The sequence below is a fragment of the Microchirus variegatus genome (assembly GCF_963457635.1).
Source record: "Microchirus variegatus genome assembly, chromosome: 4".
Taxonomy (NCBI): domain Eukaryota; kingdom Metazoa; phylum Chordata; class Actinopteri; order Pleuronectiformes; family Soleidae; genus Microchirus; species Microchirus variegatus.
The window spans coordinates 29,205,626-29,216,923 of record NC_139805.1 but is presented as its reverse complement, the minus strand read 5'-3'; the positions used below and the strand labels follow the sequence as shown (position 1 = coordinate 29,216,923).

The 11,298-nt window shown below is 43.0% G+C and overlaps 1 protein-coding gene across 1 annotated transcript in view; it reads left to right on the top strand.

The window, feature by feature from the left end:
- Nucleotides 1-694: 694 nt before the first annotated feature.
- Nucleotides 695-11,298, top strand: part of adcyap1r1b (adenylate cyclase activating polypeptide 1b (pituitary) receptor type I) — a gene marked incomplete at its 3' end in the record, with an annotated part of 29,811 nt that continues 19,207 nt past the window's right edge. The window contains exon 1 of the mRNA XM_083888532.1: nucleotides 695-742. The remainder of the gene's footprint in view (nucleotides 743-11,298) is intronic.

Sequence of the window (11,298 nt, the reverse complement as noted above, 5' to 3'; positions counted from 1 at the left end):
GAGATACTCACAGGTGCCAGGTTGTATTGGAAGATCCACTTTGTTTAAAGAGACCATTTAGACGCATGCACACACACACTGTGCCATTACTGCACTTTTGCAGTAATGGCACTTTTGCAGGTTCATTACATGTCACAGTCAAGTGAGCTAATCACACACACACACACACACACACACACACACACACACACACACACACACACACACACACACACACACACACACACACACACACACGCACACACACACACACACACACACGACTGGATTATTTAACACAACACGTTTATGTCTCTCATCCATCACGCGAAATTGGATTTCAGCTTCCTCGCGCGCATGTGTGAGTGGATGAGAGAGTGAGTGAGTGAGAGAGAGAAAGGATGGGGAGGGGAGGCTGAGGCTGTGGTGGTGGTGGTGGTGGTGGGCAGCAGTAGTTGAATTGAAATGCTTGGCGCATTCTTGTGTTGAGGGCAGAAGCGAACAGTCGTCATCCTCCATGCTGCACGTTGTGATCCAGCCTCTCGGCACAGAAGCGCTCGCGTCGTAGCGCGTGCAGCTCAGTTCAGTTCAGTCCCCGCTGAATATCGGATGGAAGTTGCCACCGGGGAACCTTCTTGCACCCTCGCGGCTCCGTGAGCTGGGTTGATTCGTCCCCCTCTTCCACCTCCTCCTCCTCCTCCCTTTGCGGAGCATCCGGCGCGCAGAGAGTTGCATTTGGAGAGAACGCGCGGCACAAACAGCGGTAAGATCATCCAGATACATGGATTCAATTATGAGAAAATGTTGTCATTTTGATTCAGTCTGCAACGTCTGCAAAGAGAATATATATATATTTTTTTTGCGTGCCGGTGATCTTGCGGCATGCGTGTCGCTCCTTCCCATGCGCACTGTGCGCAGAGACTGCAAATATTTGTCATCAGATTCCACATGAGATACATGTGTTCTTTTGCATTTGAGAATATAAGAGGATCCGCAGAGCCATGTTTAAAAATGCACGACCCATATACTACACACGATGTGTACAAAGTATATGTGTATCCATTTGCATGAGGAGGTTCACTCTTTTAAAGGCTGCTGAATATTAATGATGCACAGACAACTCTCTGCTTTGATCAGCTGCTTCCTTTTATATGTGACACTCTCCTCATTACAGTATATATACATATACAGCAGCACATCATTACACTGTGAAGCCTGTGTCACACATTGATATTAACACCTTTATTTTTAAATGTGCAATAATTCTGGCTCCTAGAAATGCAGGCCTTTGGGGTGAAAGCTGCACGTGAGTGACCTTGTGGAATCATAGGTGCTCCTGGTTTGGAAAGAAGGAAAGAAAGAAAGGGCTTCATGCAACCAATCAGCTGTGTGTGTGGGCGTCCTCTTGCTCCCTATGTTATGTTTGTGTGCAATATCTGCGGAAGTGCATGAAAGAAAGAACGGTGTCGCTAACTCATTTTCTCCCCCGTTTGGATGGATAACATCGCCCCTGCGGCCGTTTGTTGACATTCTTGATGCTCAGCTGCAGCCTCATTCATAAAGAGTGATGAATGAGTGCCATATCCTCCACCAATCCTCATTCAAGACCATATGGATGCCATTATATTATAGTGTCTGCTTAGAAAACACACACACACACACACACAAATGTGATGAAATCAATTCAGGCGTGGGAGATGTTTTCAAACCCGATCACCTCGACTTGATCCAAAAAGAGTTCACAGGTCACATCTGGCTCGGCGTGTACGTCAGTGAGACGAAAAACATCCAAAGCATCGATGGAACAGACATTCAAACGGTGTGATTATGCCTTGTAGTGCAGTGCTGGCTGCAGGGCCCTGAGCAGCAGAGGCATTAGGCGTCGCGCCCACTCTCGGCACGGCGGCCTCACAACGACGCCCAGTGTCGTGCGTGAGCGACCGCGTCACCGATTTGGTCACAACGGAACCGTTATTTTTCTCAAACATTGTTCAAAAATCTGTTGATGAGCACTCAAACAAAGATGCTGATTCGACCGCATGAATATTGCACAGGTGTGCCACCCTAAAATGCTCCAGGATATATGCCTCTTGTGTTTTAGATCTAGAACAGACTCCAGTCGCCGATGTCACGCCTTTTTCCCAGGAAGCCCCGTTACTTAAATGCATCGATGTATTTCCCAGACGGCAGATGTATATCAAGCTCTCTTCTCTTATCAAGTGAAGATGGTTGATTCTCCAGGTTCTCCGGCTTCCTCCCACAGTCCAAAAACATGCAATATGGGGGATTAGGTCAATTGGACGCTCTAAATTGACCGTAGGTGTGAGAGTGAATGGTTGTTTGTCTCTATATCTGTCCAGGACCAATGTACCCTGCCAATCCCAGCCTTATGTCAGCTGAGATTGGCACAGCACGAGCCTCCTGTGGAGGATAAAGCGGTAGAAAATGGATGGATGGATGGTGTCTGTATTCTTCTGGAACGTTTGGGACTAATGTCTGTTTCCAAATGTGTGGAAAAAGTCCAGAGGACATTACAAGGATCAGATTATAATCAGTTTTTATCATCATATATTATTTTGCTCGATCTCGGACAGGTAGTTTTTCCTGCCAACAAGGCAGAGTAAACACAAACATGGCCTTTAATTTGTACAAAACTCCTAAAAGAAGTTGCAATAGATGTTGTTCTCAAGTGTTATAGTTGTGAAATTGTAATTCGTTCCCCGAGCAGCAGATCAGTGTTTGAGCAACGTGAGACCAAAATGTCACATGGTGTGTTTTAATTCTGCAACAAGACATGCTTTTTAAAGCGGACCGAGACCAGAAGTTCCAATTAACGCTGTTTTTTAGTGTGTATCTGCGTCCTTACCTTGTTTAAGAAGCCCTGAAGGTGCAAAACAAACAGTTCAGTCATTGCTGAGAACGCTGTGTTTTTTTGTAATCTCGGGCTCAGCGAGATCTCTGAAAAAACCCGGTCCATTTACGTAAACAGCATTTCTCCGGAACAGCAGATCCTTCTGCTCCGGGCACTAGTCCCGGCACATCCGGTTGCGCACATTGAACTGCAGAATAAGAATAACGTCCGTTGTGGAGGTGTGGGGGTGTGCTGAATATACTGGCCAATCACAAGACTCTGTCTTCTGGGTGAGAGAGTTGAGTCTCAAATCTCGCGGCTGGGAAACACCGTCAGAAAAGAGGATTTCTTTCGGGTCGTTTACAGCAACTAGGAGGTTTTTGACCATAAAAACAAGTTAATGTATGTAAGTAGACCTCCATAACTAACATATATGTGCAACAGGACCACTCAGATCACTTGATTTACTAAAAAAAATAAAATAATATGATGTTGTAATATGAATGCCTGGCCTAGCATTTAAGGTTAGCATCTGGTTTATTGTGAAGAAGGTGGAGGGAGAGTCACGACTCAGGGCTTCAGTGACTTCAGGCCTGGACGATAAGCAGAATACTCAATCATGTACAGTGGTGAGAAGATCTTTGTGTATAAACTGCACGGTTTGATCAGAATCCAAAGGAGAAATAAAAGGGTGTGTTCAGTAAAGACTCCAAAGGCATTAAATGAGGTTTTCCTGCAGGTGTGAGCTCAGGATTCGAAGGTCGTGTTTGATTTTCACCGTCTCCAGAGCTGCACAGGAGAGAAGTGATGCTTTTGACGCAGTTATTTCTGTTTCCATTGTTGTCCAAAGTCGTAAGTGGTACGACCACAGCGCATCCCCTACAAAACGTCAGTGGTCGCTTCCGTGTGACGAGGGCCTACGTCATTCTTACCACTTCACGTGCTCCTGTGTGTGTGTGTGTGTGTGTGTGTGTGTGTGTGTGTGTGTGTCTCCATCTCCATCTCTCATTCCATTTCAGTTTCCTTTGAGCTCTCTGTGGGGTTGCACATGTGTGTGTGGCTACCATGTAACCTCAAGCACATTTCCATGGTTACCATCGATGTCTCTCTTTGTGGACTCAAACTCAAGGTTTCTTGCGGAACACTGCAGAAAACACGACCCTCAATCGGAATTTGAAATCACGCACACATTAGCATGAACCTCTGTGGACATTCACATGTTAGATAGTATGACCTGGTACTCGTGCATAGATAAAATGAGAATAAATTATTGACCACGTGTTACGAAAGAGAGCTATATTTTTATGGGGAGAGACTTTCTCTCGCTCTCTGTTTAGCAGATGACCAGAGAGAGGTTAATGGCATGTCAGAACGTTGCCTCTTACAGAGAACACTAATCTTTGTGGTTGCTGTGGTTGCGTAGAGTACAAATGCACAGTCTGATGTCGTCTGTTTAAAAGCAGCCCGAGGGGGAAAATACAGTGGGAAAATCGAGCGTTACAGATATGTCTGAAAGTTCAAATTTGCTCGGTCACAATTTATGTTCATGAGTTGGGTCAACGTTCTGGAAACACTGGCCTTATTCCTCAGTCCAGTTCACTGAACCCTGTTACAGTGGATATCTGTGATGTGAGACACCAGTGATGTGGCTGTGGAGCATCAAAGTGGACCTTATAAGAGATTATGACACCTTTGCATCTTCAAATGTATCCTTTTATTTATTTATTTGTTGTTGAAAGATAGGGTTGGGCAAAATGCACGTGTAATTAATTCATACGTGACAGGTTTATTCACTTATTTATTATGGAGTTGAATTATTGAGGAAGGCAACTAAAGGCAACACAAGAAAGCAACTAAAGAGTGCAGACCTCCACCAATGGCACTCTTCCCTTTCCCTTTCCTTGCAAACTCATTATCCAGGTCAACAACATAATGTGATCATTCCTTCTTTGGGCCATAATGTGAAGATTATTTCATCCAAATCCACTATTTTCCTCTATGATTTATTGCCTATCAAATACTAACCCTTTTTGTTCAGTGGCGAAAAAATTGGCAGAAATTGGCCCGAAAATCTGAAAAAACCCTGATGAACTTGATCTGATCCAGGTGCAATCGTGAGATGATGGCAGCTTATCATTCTCCGTGGCACAATTATACAGTTCTAGCATGACTCAGCTGCACTCGACTGGACTGAAAATAACTGAAATACAGACACCTCTGTTAAATATTGAGATTTTAGACATTTTCTTTGCTAAATGTTGGCTATTAACGCACGTTTTCAGGGATTTTTAAGTCTTTTTAACTGATCTACATTGTCGGCATTGTTAAGTCCAATTTATACTCCTGCTTAAAGTGCTCTACGTAGGTTACGCAGAGCCCTCTGCGTCGATGGATAGCCTCTCGGAGAGCCTCTGCGTCGTCTCCGGCTGCACGAAATATGTTTGAAGTGTCCGTCACTCCGTCAAGGGACAACAGAGACGGCAAGGGCTGTGATTGGTCCTCAGGACAGGCTGAGCAAAGCTGCTCTGGAGGCGGAGCTGATCACCGCCGACAACGTCCCTGCCAAACTATAAATACGCCATATCTTAACACACACGACACACGTTTAGACTCTAAATGGCTAAGATCTCGCCTCAAATTATCTTAAAACTGCGTTCCGTGACACAGAAAAGTGAATAACGGCCACTGTTTCAACAACAACAACAACAACAGTATTTCTCTCTCGGACGCCATTGCTCACTGTAGCCAAAAGCACAACAACCTTGCGTAGCGACCCCTACTGATCGGGCGGGAAATTGCAGTGCGTATCTGTCACCATGACGGAGAACTATGAAGGCTCGAGGGGTCTCCGTGGTTACGCAGCCGGAGAATTATAATGTGGCCTTTAGGCTTTGATTCCTGAGTCGTGTTTCTTCCAGTGACGACACTCTCTGACCAATCGCTGGTCGGCAGTCTGTTGACGTCACATTTTTAGTATCGGCTCAGCTCGCTTGGAACCTCGACAGAGCAGGTACTAAAAAAAAGCACTAGGTACTAGCGGAGCAGAGCTAACGCTGTGTTATATCTTTAGCTGCGTTGGACAGTATCCACCAATCCATTGCACATCTGCAGATCTGCCTCATGCTCTATATGTAGTAAATCATTGATTAATCCATTAATTGTCTCTTTATTAACCTCTAATTGCCGCATTACTAACATTTCTTAAACGTAAACATCTCAGAGTGAGATTCAGATGACTTCATTGATCCCAGAGGTGCAATTCATTTGCAGCTTTGCACCAATTACAGTCACACATGCAACAATCAATCAATACATTCTATGAAGGGAAGGCAGAACAGAGGCCAGTGAAGGACAAACATTTAAGCTAATCAAGCAGTTAAAATAAGAAAGTAAATAGTGAATAGGCAGATATTTGTCATCTGTACGTTTGCGGAATTGTTTTCCTCATGATTTTATCGATGAAACAATCCACAGATTCACTGACGACGGACACAACTGTTAGTTACAGCTGCAGAAGCAGGTGTGATCCAGCTGCTCCACATGCTGTTTAAACAATTAACTTTTTTTTTTGTTCACGACTACGTGGCTCCCTGAGGGATTATGGGAAAATCGGGACATAATTGGAGCGAGAAACCAGGACAGTTTTCATTCTCTCTGTGTGTGTAATACGAGCAGCTCGCTATATCCTACCCAAAATAATGAAGACTAAGTCATGTCTGCGTTTATTAATTCCGCCCATAGTTTAAATATAGACTTGAGTGACTTACTGTGATCTTCAGTGGGAATTAGTTCCAACCCAGTGTTGGATTAACACATGAGATGATGATGATGATTCTGGAGGTGTCAGGGAAAAGTTTATTATTGTTTTTACCCCCTCTTAAATTCTCTGTTTTCAATGTGAGAAGATGAGTTGAGGATGGATTAGTATAGGTTTATGCTTTCACAGCAGCTGTCCAGGCACGAGAGAGACATCAAACCCCCGGTGTCCCACCAAAAACCAAACACAAAGACACTCCATCTCTTCCTCCAGCCTTCTCTGCATCCCATCACTCTCTCCCTCCACATGATAGATGATCATTAACAAACCCTCGCTTCTCATTTCCTGCTTACTTGTTTTCTCCCCAGACCAAACGACTCTCTCTCTCGACACCAACACCCACTCAAATTCTTAAGAAATGCATTTTTCTTACTCTTTTTTTCCCCTCCTCTCTCAGCTCTCTGCACTTTTAATGTTTTCATTTCCTCCTCCATAGCAACTTTGCGCAGAGGACAATTATTTATTAGTGTTGTCTAAAAGTGTGTGTGTGTGTGTGTGTGTGTGTGTGTGTGTGTGTGTGTGTGTGTTTAGTGAGGAGAGCAGAACGAGCTCGTCTGGGCATATGTGTGTGTGTGTGTTGTTTTTAATTATGTGTGTGACGCTTCAAACATTACACACACTCAGGTTGACAGTGTTGAACATGAAAGCCACGGAGACTCATTAAGCCACTGATTACAGCTGAGGGACACGGGTCCTTAGCAGCTGCTACTACACACACACACACACACACACACACACACATACACACACATACACACACACACACACACACACACACACACACACACATACATGTCTTTACCACATTTCCTTGTTGGGACTGGGCACAATGTCCCCATAAGGAAGAGTGTCCCCACAATCAAGGTGTTTTGCCAGGGGGTGGTCCACACAAACATAGAAAGACAAGACCACACACACACACAAACACATACATATACATGTCTTGACCACATTTACTTGTTGGGACCGGGCATAATGTCCCCACAACGAAAAATGTCCCCACAGAAAAGGTGTTTTGCCAGGGTTGGTCCACACAAGCATAGAAAGACAAGACCACACACACACACACACACACACACACACACCCATGCACATGCACACACATGCATGTCTTCACCACATTTCCTTGTTAGGTCCGGGCATAATGTCCCCACAGTGAAAAATGTCCCCACAATAAAGGTGTTTTGTCAGGGTTGGTCCACACAAGCATAGAAAGACAAGACCACTATATCCTTATATACAAAAGAACAAGGTCAGTCTATGTGAACAGTGAGACCTGTGATATGTAGATTATCAAGAGATTATAGGTCCTCCTCGATGGAGGAGGTGGTGACCTGGTGGAGCAGTGGGGAGCATTGTTACCTCACAGCAACAAGCGGTAAGAGTGTGGTTGGAGATTCCTGTTTATGTAGACAGAGATAGTGTTAGTGAGAACCTTACTTGTGAAGATTCCATCAATGATTTCCCCGTTTCTATCAATTTCCTGTTTGGTACTCAGCATTCTCAACACTCAACACTTTATCTTTCTATGGAAGAAGAACATCAGCAGCCGGTTGTGTTGCTCTGGACTGTGCAAAGACGCCACAGACCCCTCCCCTCCCCCTCATTCATGTCCCGTTGAGCAAAGAAATATGAATGAAGGTACTGTGTTTGTGCAGAGCTGTGACGTGTTTGTATTCAGAGCTCAGGACTAATCCAGTAATACAAGTAGACAAGTTTTCCTTCCACTGTTTCTAGACTGGAGATTAGATTTTTAGTTCAGTCTGTGTGGGAAATATTACAGTTCAAAATATTGGAGGAAGTTAATGCACCGTTATTCATTTGATTGTGCAATATTGAGACACATATGATTGATGATATACATTTATTTAATAATATGCAATATTTTTTTTAAGGCAAAATGTGTCATTTTAATGAATTATTGTCTCGGTCTATACACATCTTACTCTACAGCATTGGTTCTCAAAGTGCGGCCCGGGGGCCAATGGCGGCCCGCAATAAATTACAGTTGATAGTTTTAATCCAGGAGCTACTAAGATAGTTAAATGTTTATTGGACATTACTGGATACAGACCAATAAGTGTAAACAAAAATACTGGGTATTTACCTGGTTTCTATATGGTGAATTTTATTGTATTATTGGGTTATAAGCTGGTAATAAGCAGGTCGCTACAGCCCCCAATTACTAGCTATTTACCCAGTAAATATATGGTAACAGAAATGTGTTACTTGGTATTAACCTGTAATTAGAGGGTAAGAACAATGGCCAAAATACTGGGTAATTACCCAGTAAATTATAAAAAGTGTTATTATATTAACCCTTAAATTACTTTATTTTAACGCTTATATTACTTAAAGCTAAACTGTAAAACTGCAATCTGGTCATTAAAATGATTACAAATGGGATTTATTTCTGTTTTTTTCCTTTGAGAACCCCTGCTCTACAGCATAGGTGTCAAACTCATATTTGTTCATGCAGCGCAATTTGATCTCAAATGGGCCGGACCAATAAAATAATAGCATAATAAAATATGAACAACAAGAACTCTGAATTTTTTCCCTTTTGTTTTACATTTAATGAAGTATCTTTTTGACAAAATATGAGAAAATATAATCCTGCGGGCCGGATCGGACCCTGTGGCGGGCCGGTTCTGGCCCACGGGCCATATGTTTGACACCCCTGCTCTACAGACACCTTTGTATCTGCACAAAATCACACAGTCATCATTTTTAACATGAATCGGAATTAAAATGATTATAACGACCATCACAATTCTTGTCAACCTTACCGTAATTACACATTTATTCAAAATCCTCCTGCACTGCATACATACAATACTGTGTATGAGTGAAAGTGTGTGTTTTATTATTTATCACTGCCTTTAAGATAAGATAAACTTTATTTATTAATCGTTACGGCAGCAAATAGCAGCAAAATTAGACAACACAAGACAAGCAAAGGGTTTAAAGGTTGCACATTATACACATTGTACACATTATGTACAAGAACAAGTTATGGACATGGTATTAAGGCTCAAGAATATTGCATTTTGCATGTAGATGCGTAAATACAGTGTATTATTGTCAATGAGCAGACTCATAAAGTATATAAATATTATAAATATTGGCCCCACGGTATTTTACGTTCAAAGACAATAACAGCAATCAGATTTTATTCTAAACACATAACTGTCCCGTCATCTATTTCACTTTTTACAGATTTCCTATAATCGTATATCTATAGTTTTCTTGGCTCAGCAACGCTTTGTCACACGATGGGAGCAGAGATAAGCGACTGTAACAGCCTGCACAAACATGTTTGACAGGTGTTTTTCAACAACATTAAACATTTACGAGCCACGCAGCTGCAGTTCTGGCAAACGTGGTTTTGTCGATACACTGAGTACGAGCTGTGTTAGTGGGTGGAGCAACACAACACAACACAACACAACAAATCAGCAGAGTTTGTGGACTGTAAATGAAAAAACCAGGGCCTTTAATTTTAATCTCTGATTGTACATCGTCGTCCTTTTATTATTGAACCTGAACGAGCGTCGGTGTCAGGAGAAGACGATCTGTTTACACTGGAGCAGAGGAAGGAGCAGAAGGCTGATCCACGTCCACGTGGTGTCCAAGCTCAGATCCAAACTCTGCAGCTTTCTCAGCTGTTGCTCCTGACAACGGCAGGAGGGGCTTCTTCCTCGTCGCTGGCAGAGCTTTGGTCGGAGCTCGACTGCCAAACCCGCCGAGCTCTCCCAGCGGGGACGAGGCCCCGAGTGCTCGCTCAGTCCTGCTCGGTGGCCTTTGAGTGACACACAAATACACGGCGGAATTGTTTCAGACATGCGACATGACATGTTTTTTTGGCTGATGACGGAGTAAAAAATGGATTAGTGGTGCTCCGTTTGCTTTTAAAGCAGCAATGTCCTGTTTTTCTTCAGCATTGATTGAGCATAAAGTGTGAAAAGATGTCTTTATAGTAATAATCACTGTGCGAAATACAGGGGGTCTGGGGGGGTTGGACCCCCCTGATTAACACTCGAGACCCCTTGAAAGCCTCAAATGCAACATTTGAGGGGGGTCTACACTAGGGCTGGACGATTAATTGAATTTTATTCATGATTTTGATTTTGTGTTAGTGTGTATGTCAATTCCTATGCTACAAAAACACCTTGAATGCACCAGTGTTACGTGCAGATGCAGACAGCGAGTGACGTGTGGGGATCAATAATATGAGGAGCGAACATTTGAAAACACTACAGAAAGGCAACAAAGGTAGGAAAATATCAGTTAACTGGAAACATTTCGGCCTCAATTTGACGGACGTCGAGCAAAAGGAAATTGTTTGCAATGTTTCTTGCGCCCCCCGGGGACCCCCCCGATTATTAATGGGTATTTCGCACACTGGTTATAATCATCTGCCAATCCAGTCCAATCCAACTGTATTTGTAAAGCACATTTAAAACAACAGAGTTGCATCAAGGAAACAAGCATAAAATAGACATAAAAACACTCAAAAAATTAGTAAAACAACAATTTATGGTGGTGTGCAAGGACAAATTCAGTTGAAAATGAGTCAGATTTGTTTTTAATTTTCAAATTCCAACATCTCTGTGATGCAGGTCGTATATTTTTGAGTGGGAGTTCACTT